This window comes from Bos javanicus, chromosome 10 (genome assembly GCF_032452875.1).
Source record: "Bos javanicus breed banteng chromosome 10, ARS-OSU_banteng_1.0, whole genome shotgun sequence".
NCBI lineage: Eukaryota > Metazoa > Chordata > Mammalia > Artiodactyla > Bovidae > Bos > Bos javanicus.
Genome location: NC_083877.1, coordinates 50,755,853 through 50,770,284, shown reverse-complemented (window position 1 = coordinate 50,770,284; position 14,432 = coordinate 50,755,853). Strand labels below are relative to the sequence as shown.

General features: G+C 41.9%; 1 long non-coding RNA gene across 1 annotated transcript; it reads right to left on the bottom strand.

Moving 5' to 3' along the window:
- Positions 1 to 4,333: 4,333 nt before the first annotated feature.
- On the bottom strand, positions 4,334 to 14,368 carry LOC133256228 (uncharacterized). Its single transcript, XR_009739140.1, has 4 exons — positions 14,183 to 14,368; positions 11,158 to 11,279; positions 7,068 to 7,307; positions 4,334 to 4,715 (listed from the first exon to the last, which is right to left on the bottom strand). It is a non-coding gene; the product is annotated as an uncharacterized LOC133256228 (long non-coding RNA).
- Positions 14,369 to 14,432: the final 64 nt, after the last annotated feature.

Genomic DNA, 14,432 nt, shown 5'->3' with positions numbered 1-14,432 from the left:
CTGATTTCTAATTTAACTTCCAAAACCTCTGGAAACACAGTAAATTTTCTTGCTTATTCAAGACTTCACATGTCACAATATTGGATGTATTAAGGTTGAAATATTTTCTCTCAGTTATAGATTTCACTCATTTCCTTGAAATATGAGTTATGTCCAAAACATGTTTCTTTTAAGAAAAATAAATGTTATCAATTCTGTGGTTGTGCCTTCTGGACACAATCTCATTTCTCTCCTCTGTATCCTGTACAGATTCACAGGCTACACAGTTGATCTTTTGAAATTTTGAAAAGAATATAGTCTTTGGTGTCAGACAGACTTGGGCTTTGAATCATGTAACTGTAAAAAACTTAAGCTTTCTGAACTCCATCATTCTTACCTATAACAGAAATAGTTTATTAGAATTGAATGAGATGAGTATAAAGAGCTTTGCATATAGGATATACTTAAGAAGTAAGTTCTCCCAATGCTTGCTCCGTCCCACCCCACCACCCAGATTCGCTTGCCCTTGATAACAAATAATAGCAAAGGCAGGTGCTGGACCACAAATCAGTGTTTACTGCAGTCTTTCTCTTACGGGTCCAACCAACTGATGACTAGATAAGAATGAACAATCCTTTTCAGCCCTTCTCTGATAGGTTGGCCTTTTTTCTTCTACCAGAGGAATGGAAGATTCAGAGCACGTGTGCTTTCTTCCCTTTGCCTTGAAAGCACATGAGGCACATAGTTGCCCATAAAAACCATCTAATGCTGTGTTTTAGGCTACTGCCAGTGGATCAGAATTGGCACAGAATATGAAACCATTCACCCTTCCTGAGCTAAAAGAAAGTAAATATTATGGAGAAATTAACAGAATTCCTCAATCGCTCCTAATTTTTCCTATCAAATTGTGTTATATAGAGATCTGGTGCCCATTAACCATTAACTAAGCACACTACTGAGCCGCATATGTTGTATTAGCTGCTTGGATCACAATAAACTGTGGAAAATTCTGAAAGAGATGGGAATACCAGACCACCTGATCTGCCTTTTGAGAAATCTACATGCAGGTCAGGAAGCAACAGTTAGAACTGGACATGGAACAACAGACTGGTTCCAAATAGGAAAAGGAGTACGTCAAGCCTGTATGTTGTCACCCTGCTTATTTAACTTATATGCAGAGTACATCATGAGAAACGCTGGGCTGGAAGAAACACAAGCTGGAATCAAGATTGCCGGGAGAAGTATCAATAACCTCAGATATGCAGATGACACCACCCTTATGGCAGAAAGTGAAGAGGAACTAAAAAGCCTCTTGATAAAAGTGAAAGTGGAGAGTGAAAAAGTTGGCTTAAAGCTCAACATTCAGAAAACAAAGATCATGGCATCTGGTCCCATCACTTCATGGGAAATAGATGGGGAAACAGTGGAAACAGTGTCAGACTTTATTTTGGGGGTCTCCAAAATCACTGCAGATGGTGACTGCAGCCATGAAATTAAAAGACGCTTACTCCTTGGAAGGAAAGTTATGACCAACCTAGATAGCATATTCAGAAGCAGAGACATTACTTTGCCAACAAAGGTTCGTCTAGTCAAGGCTATGGTTTTTCCTGTGGTCATGTATGGATGTGAGAGTTGGACTGTGAAGAAGGCTGAATGCCGAAGAATTGATGCTTTTGAACTGTGGTGTTGGAGAAGACTCTTGAGAGTCCCTTGGACTACAAGGAGATCCAACCAGTCCATTCTGAAGGAGATCAGCCCTGGGATTTCTTTGGAAGGAATGATGCTAAAGCTGAAACTCCAGTACTTTGGCCACCTCATGCGAAGATTTGACTCATTGGAAAAGACTCTGATGCTGGGAGGGACTGGGGGCAGGAGGAGAAGGGGATGACAGAGGATGAGATGGCTGGATAGCATCACTGACTCAATGGATGTGAGTCTGGGTGAACTCCGGGAGTTGGTGTTGGACAGGGAGGCCTGGCGTGCTGCGATTCATGGGGTCGCAAAGAGTCGGACACGACTGAGTGACTAAGTTAACTACGCTTTATTTTTAGGCTGAGAGCTATGACTGTGTAGAAGGTGTAGGTTTCCAGGGTAAGCTTTTGATTAGCCCAGACAAACTGTATGTCTCTTGTAATCCTTTATCATCACTACAGAGAATGGTTCACTTCAGTTCAGTCACTCAGTCATGTCTGACTCTTTGCGACCTCATGGACTGCAGCATGCCAGGCTTCCCTGTCCATCCCCAACTCCCAGAGCTTGCTCAAACTCATGTCCATCAAGTCTGTGATGTCATCCGACCATCTCATCCTCTGTCATCCCCTTCTCCTCCTGCCTTCAATCTTTCCAAGCATCAGGGTCTTTTCCGGTGAATCAATCCTTCACATGAGGTGGCCAAAGTATTGGAGTTTCAGCTTCAAGCATCAGTCTTTCCAAAGAATATTCAGGACTGATTTCCTTTAGGATTGACTGGCCTGAACTCCTCCTTGCAGTCCAAGGGACTCTCAAGAGTCTTCTCCAACACCACAGTTCAAAAGCATCAATTCTTCAGTGCTCAGCCTTCTTCACAGTCCAACTCTGACATCCATACATGACCACTGGAAAAACCATAGCTTTGAATAGACAGACTTTGGTCAGCAAAGTAATATCTCTGCTTTTTAATATGCTGTCTAGGTTGGTCATAGCTTTTCTTCCAAGGAGCAAGTGTCTTTTAATTTCATGGCTGCAGTCACCATCTGCAGTGATTTTGGAGACCAAGAAAATGAAGTCTCTTACTGTTTCCATTGTTTCCCCATCTATTTGCCATGAAGTGATGGGACTGGATGCCATGATCTTCGTTTTTTGAATATTGAGTTTTAAGCCAGCTTTTTCACTCTCGTCTTGCACTTTCATCAAGAGGCTGTTTAGTTCCTCTTTAGATCTGAGTATCTGAGGTTATTGATATTTCTCCTGGCAATCTTGATTCCAGTTTGTGCTTCATCCAGCCTGGCATTTTGCCTGATGTAGTCTGCATTGTTACATAAGCAGGGTGACAGTATACAACCTTGATGTACTCCTTTCCAAATCTGAAACCAGTCTGTTGTTCCATGTCCAGTTCTAACTGTTTCTTCTTGACCTGCACACAAATTTCTCAGGAGGCAGGTAAGGTGGTCTGGTATTCCCATCTCTTGAAGACTTTCCACAGTTTGTTGTGATCTACACAGTCAAAAGTTTTTGGCATAATCAATAAATAAAACAGAATGGTTAGATACACTGATTTTCATTGTGTGCTACTCCCAAGTCAGTTTTACCTTAGGTGGCAATATGCAGTATGTGTCTGGGGTGGGTGGGGAGACTTTGAAAATGAAATTCTATAGATTTTTACTGATCTATTGTGTTATTTAGAAAGAAAGAGTTTGGCTTCTCCCAAGGCCTATGTGGCTGGTAGAACAGCTCAAGACACTCAGGTTTCCAACCTGGCCCATAATATGGGATGCTCCAAACCTTTTATCCTAAGGGTTCTGTTTTTTAGATTCTCAAGAGCCTCTTTAAGAAGAGTTTTGACAAGAGAACTGGAAGAGATGTGGTAGTCTCCCAGCTTGCCCTTAAAAAGGGATGGATGTGTTTATTGAACTATCTAGACCACCATTCTATTAGTATTTGCTTAGAGAATAAGTTATGATGTTCCTAGGGTCCTCCTTTACTGTTAGCTACACATGCCCCCGGAGAAGGCAATGGCACGCCACTCCAGTACTCTTGCCTGGAAAATCCCATGGATGGAGGAGCCTGGTGGGCTGCAGTCGATGGGGTCACTAGAGTCGGACTCGACTGAGTGACTTCACTTTCACTTCTCACTTTCATGCACTGGAGAAGGAAATGGCAACCCACTCCAGTGTTCTTGCCTGGAGAATCCCAGGGATGGGGGAGCCTGGTGGGCTACCGTCTATGGGGTCGCACAGAGTCGGACACGACTGAAGAGACTTAGCAGCAGTAGCAGCAGCACACATGCCCCAAATCCCAAAGCTTTGTATTACCTTCTATTGCTTGGTAACCATAAAACTGAGTGGCTTAACCTCAAACATTTTAGTTTCTGTGGATCAGGAATTTGGAAACAGCTTAGCTTGGTGCCTCTGGCTCAGGATGGCTCATGAAGTTACAGTCAAGGTGCTAGCTGGGGCTGCAGTCATCTGAAGTCATTACTGGGTCTGGATGATCTCTTTGGAAGATGGTTCACTCACATGGTTGATGATAGGAGACTTGGTTCATTATTGGTTGTTGGCCAAGAGACCCCACCCCACTTCCTTGTTATAAGGGCCACTTCATAGGGCTGCTCAAATGTCTTCACAGCAGGGTAGCTGGCTTCCCCAGAGCAAATGACCACAGACAGAGCAAGGAGGAAGCCACAGAGAGATTTTTCATATAGACTGATGTAATATTCTCATTTCTGCCATATTATATTCATTAGAAGCAAGTTACGAATTATAGCCTCTACTCAGAAGGAGTTGACTGGGTTCCAGCATTTGAAGGAAGGTATAGCAAGAATTTCTGTACATATTTTAAAATACTACAGTTAGTAACTGTCTTATCCCCTATATCAAGACTCAGTCTCCAGACCTTGGACTTCAGTGAAGAAATTCTGTGAGACCAGCTCAGTGCTTCCTAGGGCTCTCAGTTACCTCTGATCCACGGTTCAGCACTAAGTAAACTGTGCCCTCAGAAAACAGCCAAATACAAGAACATGGCTTAGGCACTAAAGTTTCCTGTGTGAAAAAATTTCCAAGAATAATGTTTTTGAGATTCAGCTTTTACAAATAATTGTAAATCTTACCTATTTTGCTATGTTTTCCTAAGCTGTGACACCATAGTAAGCAATAAGATACAAGACTATTCCAGCAAACAGAAAAGCTTATTTGATCTAAGGATTGAGAATACTGCCAGGTAAATATATCTGTTACCTGTTAACGTAACAAACCACACCAAATCTTAGTGACTTAGACACAGAATTTATAATTGCTCATCGTTTTAAAATGTGGGCAGAGCTGGGCGAGGATAGCTCATATCTCAGTGTAGTGTGACTTCTGTGTTCTTCATGTGACTGCATTTATTTGGGAGCTCTACTGGGATGCAGTGTCTGGTGTGGCCTCCCTTCAATGTCTGATGCTTTAGTAGGGTTGGCTGGAACAGCTGAAGACTCACTGGGCATTTCTCTCTCTTGATGTGGTCTCTCTAGTGAGGGATAGCTAGAGCTCTGCACATGGTGGGTCAGAGCTCTAAGAAGAAACCTCCAGGCTTCCTAAGACCTCGGTCTGGAACTGCACAGTATCATTTCTGCCATATTCTGTGAGTCAAAGCAAGGTTACGGGAAATAGACTGTGTCTATTAATAGCAGCAGCAGCAAAAAAAGAATTATGACCATCTTTAATTTATCACAGTGAGATAAAACAAGTGCTATTTGTTAGAATTCCTAGTACAAACTTCCTGAACATGTTTATTTTTCCCCCCAAGTCGAAGTTTAGCATATGTGGTGGTGGTTTAGTTGCTAAGTTGTGTCTGACTCTTGCGACCCCAGGGACTGTAGCCTGCCAGGCTCCTCTGTCCATGGGATTCTCCAGGCAAGAATACTAGAGTGGGTTGCCATTTCCTTCTCCATGGGGATCTTCCTTACCCAGGAATTGAACCCGGGTTTCCTGCACTGTAGGCAAATTCTTTACCAACTGAGCTACGAGGGAAGCCTGACATATGGAGAAGCCATATAGGCAAACAGTCTATTCTCTGAAGTGTAATCATGAGAGGAATCAGTGGTGGAAGAATTTTGACTTCCTTATGCTGGTATTTGAGAAAAAGAAATTGGAGATAGCTAGGTGCTTCTTCTTTTCTTTGACGGCCCTATCTTTGTGTAATTTAGAAATTCTTTCTGCAGTGTTCTTGATAGATGGTTATTGTGATAGTTAATTTACTGTGTCAGTTTGACTGCACCATTGAGTGCTCAGACATGTGGTAAAACATTGTTCTGGGTCTGTCTTTCAGGGTGTTTCTAGATGAGATCAACATTTGAATCTGTAGACTGTGTAAAGCAGTTTGCCCTCCCTAATATAGATGGGCCTCATCCAATCGGTTTAAGGTCTTAACAGAACAAAAAGACTCTCCTCTTCTCCTCCCATACCCCATGAGTAAGGGAGAATTCTCCTCTTCACTACTTTCAAGTTGGGACATTGATTTTCTCCTGTCTCTGCACTCAAACTGAGACCCAGGCTCTTCCTGGATTTCTAGTCTACCAGCCTTTGGGCTGCGCCTACTCCATTGGCTCTCCTGAGTTTCCAGCTTGCAGACAAGATTGCAGGACTTGTTAGCTTTCATAATTGTGTGGGCCAATTCCCTGTCTATCTTTCTGAAGAACCCTGACCAATCCAGTTATGCCTGTAGTTATATTCTTCCAGGGCTGATGAGGTCACCACTTATTGTAGAAGCACATTTTTTTTTTTTTTTGGTAAAGTGTTGAAATCATTAATTATTTTAAAAAGTCATTAATTCTTTTCCTTTGTTAAGTGTTCCTACAATGTAGGACCCTATCCTATATTTTGGAGCAGTGTAAAAATAAGTGGTTTCTTGCTATATGCTAGGTCTTCAGATACTATAGGACAGCCATCTTGATTTATTTGGGTCTTTTCCAAGTGGAATATCCTTAGAACCCTTTTGTTTAAACTGGATCATAAGCCTCTTATCTATTGTCACCATTTTTCGGGATATTTCTAGTGGTAAAGAATCTCCTCCCAATGCAGGAGATAAAAAAAACAAGAGACAGGTTTGATCCCTGGGTTGGGAAGATCCCCTGGAGCAGGAAATGGCAACCCACTCCAGTATTCTTGCCTGGAGAATCCCATGGACAGAGGAGCCTGGTGGGCTACAGTCCACACACACACACACACAAAATGATACCTGAAAGTGATCATCACTCCAGATGTGACCTGAGCATTAAAGAAGTACAGAATTAGCCTGAACTTACTCATGCTAATGAGTTAGGTCTTGGAATAGTGGTATTTTCTAAGGGTGCACAGGTTTCCTAAACAACAGGTGTGAAAATGGAAAGAATGAGTTGAAAAAGGAATACAAACCGAAGTGAAATGAGACATCGTCTTCACTCTCTCTACCTTCTGGGTGAGAGTGGGATTGGCTCTCAGGTCCCAGTTGGCCTGCATACCCCACAGGCACAGTTTAGCCCAGCTTGGGGTTGGTTAGTGAAAAGAAAGCTTGATATCCCAGCTGGGACATTCTCTGCCTTCTGTAGCTCCTCAAGGTTTCACCAAAGCTGATTAGGATATGAGACAAAAATTGGAGTGTCTTACAATGTTTATCTGGAATAGCAGAAAAGAGAAAATGCATGAATAATTGAACAGCATAGTATTAAAACTTGAGTCAGTGGTTTACTGACCATTGACTCAAGGGACCTCATTTTTATACTCACCTTCTAAAGATGAGTAAATTATACTGTTATCCTTTCATGGACCTTATACTTTAAGCACCATGAAGGCAGGAACTCAGGTTTGTTTGTTTGTTTGAATCTTTTGACAGCATCACACGGCATGTGGGATCTTAGTCCCCCAACCATGGATTGAACTGCAACCCTTGCATTGGCAGCACAGAGTCTTAACTACTGAACCACCAGGGAAGTCCCAGGGGTGCAGTTTTTAAATGACCACCCTTTTTTCCTTCTAATTAGCATGCACAGTGCCTTGCTTATACAAGGCATTTAGTAGATTAAAAGAACAAACAACAACAAAAAAGCTTGGATAATCCACAAGCTTGAGGTCCAGATTTTAAAGAATCCTTTTGAGTGGAGGCTTATAATAGAAAGGTGTTTATTTCTACCTCTCGGTCTCCCTGCTACTGAACAGACAACAGACTGGGACATAACCATACACCCTGCCAAGCCAGCAACAGATTCAGTTCAGCTCAGTTCAATCTCTCAGTGTGTCTGACTCTTTGCAGCCCCGTGGATTGCAGCATGCCAGGCCTCCCTGTCCATCACCAACTCCCAGAGCTTGCTCAGACTCATGTCTATAGAAATGCCTCTCATACCTGTTTTCATTTTTTTTTTTCTCTACATTCATACAAATCAGATTTTTAGTTGCATGTCAGCTAGGAAAACTTTTTCCATAGTCCATTCTTCATGCTGGCCCAAGGGGCAGCTTTCTAAAACAAAGTTCTAAGCAAATCATCATCCTTCTTCAAAACTTTCCTTGGTTTCTCATTTTCTGGATCTTTAGCGTTTAGCAGCTTTATCTTTCAGTTCAGTCGCTCAGTAGTGTCTGACTCCGTGACCCCAAGGACTGCAGCACGCCAGGCCTCCCTGTCCAACACCAACTCCCAGAGTTTACCCAAACTCATGTCCATGGAGTCGGTGACGCCATCCAACCAACTATTCCTCTGTAGTCCCCTTCTCCTGCTGCCCTCAATCTTTCCCAGCATCAGGGTCTTTTCAAATGAGTCAACTCTTCGCATCAGGTGGCCAAAGTATTGGCGCCTCAGCTTCAACATTAGTCCTCACAATGAACACCTAGGACTGATCTCCTTTAGGATGGACTGGTTGGATCTCCTTGCAGTCCAAGGGACTCTCAAGAGTCTTCTCCAACACCACAGTTCAAAAGCATCAATTCTTCGGCGCTCAGCTTTCTTCACAGTCCAACTCTCACATCCATACATGACCACTGGAAAAACCATGGCCTTGACTAGACAGGCCTTTGTGTTGGCAAAGTAATGTCTCTGCTTTTTAATATGCTATCTAGGTTGGTCATAACTTTCCTTCAAAGGAGTAAGCGTCTTTTAATTTTATGACTGCAGTCACCATCTACAGTGATTTTGGAGCCCCCCAAAATAGTCAGCCACTGTTTCCCCATCTATTTGCCATGAAGTGATAGGACCAGATGCCATGATCTTAGTTTTCTGAATGTTGAACTTTAAGCCAACTTTTTACTCTCCTCTTTCTCTTTCATCAAGAGGCTCTTTAGTTCTTCACTTTCTGCCATAAGGGTGGTGTCATCTGCTTATCTGAGGTTATTGATATTTCTCCCGTTAATCTTGATTCCAGCTTGTGCTTCTTCCAGCCCAGCGTTTCTCATGATGTACTCTGCATATAAGTTAAATAAATAGGGTGACAATATACAGCCTGACATACTCCTTTTCCTATTTGGAACCATTCTGTTTCATATGTGGTTCTAACTGTTGCTTCCTGACCTGCATACAGATTTCTCAAGAGACAGGTCAGGTGGTCTGGCATTCCCATCTCTTTCAGAATTTTCCACAGTTTATTGTGATCCATGCAGTCAAAGGCTTTGGCACAATCAGTAGAGCAGAAATATATGTTTTTCTGGAACTCTCTTGCTTTTTCCATGATCCAGTGGATGTTGGCAATTTGATCTCTGGTTCCTCTGCCTTTTCTAAAACCAGCTTGAACATGTGGAAGTTCACGGTTCGTGTACTGCTGAAGCCTGGCTTGGAGAATTTTGAGCATTACTTTGCTAGCGTGTGAGATGAGAGCAATTGTGCGGTAGTTTGAGCCTTCTTTGGCATTGTCTTTCTTTGGGATTGGAATGAAAACTGACCTTTTCCAGTCCCATGGCCACTGCTGAGTTTTCCAAATTTGCTGGCATATTGAGTGGAGCACTTTCACAGCATCATCTTTTAGGATTTGAAATAGCTCAACTGGAATTCCGTCACCTCCACTAGCTTTGTAGTGATACTTCCTAAGGCCCACTTGACTTCACATTCCAGGCGTTTGGCTCTAGGTGAATGATCACACCATCGTGATTATCTGGGTCGTGAAGATCTTTTTGTACAGTTCTTCTGTGTATTCTTGCCACCTCTTCTTGATATCTTCTGCTTCTGTTAGGTCCATACAATTTCTGTCCTTTATTGAACCCATCTTTGCATGAAATGTTCCTTTAGTATCTCTAATTTTCTTGAAGAGATCTCTAGTCTTTCCCATTCTATTATTTTCCTCTATTTCTTTGTATTGATTGCTGAGGAAGGCTTTCTTATCTCTCCTTGCTATTCTTTGGAACTCTGCATTCAAATGTTTATATCTTTCCTTTTCTCCTTGGCTTTTCACTTCTCTTTTCACAGCTATTTGTAATGCCTCCTCAGACAGCCATTTTGTTTTTTTGCATTTCTTTTTCTTGGGGATGGTCTTGCTCCCTGTCTCCTGTTCAGTGTCATAAACCTCCATCCATAGTTCATCAGGCACTCTGTCTATCAGATCTAGTCCTTTAAATTTATTTCTCACTTCTACTGTATAATCATAAGGGATTTGATTTAGGTCATACCTGAATGGTCTAGTGGGTTTCCCCACTTTCTTCAATTTAAGTCTGAATTTGGCAATAAGGAGTTCATGATCTGAGCCACAGTCAGGTCCGGGTCTTGATTTGCTGACCAGATAATCAACCAGATAATCTATCAGATAATCATCTGATTTCAGTGTTGGCCATCTGGTGATGTCCATGTGTAGAGTCTTCTCTTGTGTTATTGGAAGAGGGTGTTTGCTATGACCGGTGCGTTCTCTTGGCAAAACTCTATTAGCCTTTGCCCTGCTTCATTCTGTACTCCAAGGCCAAATTTGCCTGTTACTCCTGGTGTTTCTTGACTTCCCACTTTTGCATTCCAGTCCCCTATGAAAAGGACATGTTTTTGCGGTGTTAGTTCTACAAGGTCTTGTAGGTCTTCATAGAACTGTTCAGCTTCTTCAGTGTTACTGGTCAGGGAATAGACTTGGATTACCGTTAATTACTTGGATTACCGGTAATTAGTTGGATTACCGATATTGAATGGTTTGCCTTGGAAATGAACAGAGATCATTCTGTTGTTTTTGAGATTGCATCCAAGTACTGCATTTTGGACACTTTTGTTGACTGTGATGGCTACTCCATTTCTTCTTAGGGATTCCTGCCCACAGTAGTAGATATAATGGTCATCTGAGTTAAATTCACCTATTCCAGTCCATTTAGTTCGCTGATTCCTAGAATGTCAACCTTCACTCTGTCCCAGACTGAGGAATCTTAGTGTTTGAAGAGTTCCTGTTTGGCAGTCCAGGACCTAAACATTTGTGTAGGAATCTCAGAATCTGTCTCAGACTTCCTTTTGTATGGTTGGAAGATACTAGGCAATACCTACCTTGAAACATAATATCTCCTGACAAACCAAGCCACTCACCCTGTCTTCAGTCATTCCAGTCCAATATTGGTGGTCTGTGCTTTTGCTTAGGGTGCATTCTATGCCTGCAATATTCTTCCTCACTGCATATTCACCTGATATGCATATATTTGAAGCAGTACCTGTCCAAGAAATGAAATAAAGTGAATTGATCATGTAGAATTTTACCATACTGCAAAAGACCAGCCTTCAGGAAATTTATCCTTGGTTAATTTTCTCTTTTTTCAACCGCATAGACAGCAGCCCACCAGGATCCCCCGTTCCTGGGATTCTCCAGGCAAGAACACTGGAGTGGGTTGCCATTTCCTTCTCCACTTGGTTAATTTTCTATTCAATTTCCTTTGATGACTGTTTCAGCTTTTGCCACTCTTTCTGCCAAATGTAAATAGGGAAAGTCAAAGTCGCTCAGTCATGTCTGACTCTTTGCCACCCCAAGGACTATACAGTCCATGGAATTCTCCAGGCCAGAATACTGGAGTGGGTAGCTGTTCCCTGCTCCAGGGGATCTTCCCAATCCAGGGATTGAACCACATTGCAGGTGGTTTCTTTACCAGCTGAGCCATCAGGGAAGCCAATGAGAGGACAATGGTAAATACAGAGGAAAGACTTTGAAATCAGACTTGAGTACACATTCTAGCTCTGAAATCCATAAGGACTGTGATTGCAGCCAAGACATACAACTGTTCTGAGTCTTAGTTTCTTTATCTGTTAGACTGGGATAACACATGACAGATGTTAGCTAGACTCATTGTGATCCTTTTGGAATATATACAAATATTAAATGATTATGTTTTACATCTGAAGCTAATATATATCAATTATACATCAATTTTAAAAATGCCCCCCAAATTGGGATAATACTAAAAACTGGGATCTAAGGACTAAGAGGATTCTATGAGAAAGTTTATTTAAATTAGTATATAGGAAGAGTGATCAATGTTATCTAAGATAGAAAGGAATAGGAAATAAAAATATAGGACTAGAATGCATTAAACGAGATTGAATCAAAAAGTTTATTTGTAAGGTTCTAGGTTAGCTGCCATGAGGGATAAGCCACAAGAAATAGTACCTCTACTTTATATGAAAATACAGTGTGTCTAATATGAATTAAATTATTCCATTTTAACAGTGTCAAATCAGTTAATAAAAGTGCTTTACCATTCATAACATTTCTGTTTACAAAGCCCTAAAAGTTGGTAAGGATTGTTTTATAGTTGTAGCTTTTGATATTACCACAAAAATATAACAATAAAGAAAAAGTATAATTTTAGTCACAACCCCAGTGCCCTAAACATCTATTTTCCCTTCCCAATACTTCTTAACTGGATATCTAATTTTTAGTTTTAGGACAATGGATACATTAACATCTTCTCATGCCACTTAGTAGCTGCAATTATTTCTGTTTTACCTCAGATATGCAGATGATACCACCCTGATGGCAGAAAGTGAAAAAGAACTAAAGAACCTCTTGATGTAAGTGAAAGAGGAGAGTGAAAAAGTTGGCTTAAAATTCAACATTGAGAAAACTGAGATCATGGCATCCGTTCCCATAACTTCATGGCAAATAGATGGGGAAACAATGGAAACCTGAGAGGCTTTATTTTTGGGGGCTCCAAAATCATTGCAGATGATGACTGCAGCCATGAAATTAAAAGACGTTTGCTCCTTGGAATAAAAGTTATGATCAACCTAAACAGCATATTAAAAAACAGAGACATTACTTTGTCAACAAAGGTCCATCTGGTCGAAGCTACGTTTTTCCAGTAGTCATGTATGGATGTGAGAATTGGACTATAAACAAAGCTGAGTGCCAAAGAATTGATGCTTTTGAACTGTGGTGTTGGAGAAGACTCTTGAGAGTCCCTTGGACAGCAAGGAGATCAGACCAGTCCATCCTAAAAGAAATCAGTCCTGAATATTCATTGGAAGGACTGATGCTGAAACTGAAACTACAATACTTTGGCCACCTGATGCGAAAAACTGACTCATTTGAAAAGATCCTGATGCTGGGAAAGACTGAAGGCAGGAGGAGAAAGGGACAACAGAGGATGAGATGGTTGGATGGCATCACCCACTCGATGGGCATGAGTTTGGGTAAGCTCCGGGAGTTGGTGATGGATAGGGAGGCCTGGCATGCTGCAGTCCATGGGGGTCGCAAAGAGTCGGACACGACTTAGCAAATAAACTGAACTGAAGAGGAAACAGGTGTAGTCATTTTAGATCCAAGAGAAGGAATTTAATTCAGATCACTTTATTTAAGGCTCATTAGTAGTCCAGAGAAGGAAATGGCAACCCACTCCAGTGTTCTTGCCTGGAGAATCCCAGGGACGGGGGAGCCTGGTGGGCTGCCGTCTCTGGGGTCACACAGAGTCGGACACGACTGAAGCGACTGAGCAGAAGCAGTACTCCAGTAACAGACAGATAAACCATTTTTAAAAGAGTAGGGAGTGATGGGAAATCTTGCTCAAATTCTTAGACGGAGCCTATCATCAGAAGTCATTTCACTACCTTTACTGTGGGCCTTTGACCCTTCCTTTCCTCTTCTCTTTCTGTTTCCTCTCCCCTTTTCTTTCCTCTTGTCTTGTCTTGACCTGATCCTCCCACCCTGCTGCCCAAGGCTGGATCACACTTCAGTTGTCTTTCTCATTTTAAAATCTTCAGCACATCATAGTTTATTCGACAAATATTTACTGAGCACCGATCACAACACACACGAAAACAATGTGCCAGATTCCGCAACACAATGAAGAGCTTACTTGAATCACAAGTCACACAAACCGCATTTATCATTTTTTCCCATCTCCTAAGAATCTTAGCTTTAGAGTAAACGCCACAATTCCCAGTCCTTAAGCACACGTTTGCATCTCAACCACCTAACACAGCGCATCCCTAAAGGACCCATAGGCGCCTGTTCCACTACCTAGACAGGCCAATCCGACCTAACTTCAACGCAAAACTTGTGGAAGAAGAGTAAATATCAGAAGTGGCATTTTAAGGGTGTTCCCTAGAACCAACTTCCGCGCACCCTGTACGAACGCAGATATCCGTAATTGAGGCCGCGTCAAAATCCAGACAAGGCGTCCTAAGTCTGCTTTTCCAATGAGGCGTTTTATTTTTGTTTGTCTTAGAAGCCGAGATTTTTTTTTTTAAATACACCAAGCAGAAAAAAAAAAAAAACCTGTTGTTATGACAACAAACGGGTCTGGAAAATTCAGCCAATCAGCCTGCGGAACGGTCTGCGGCCTAGCCAATAGGAAGAGCGCGTGGTACGTAGG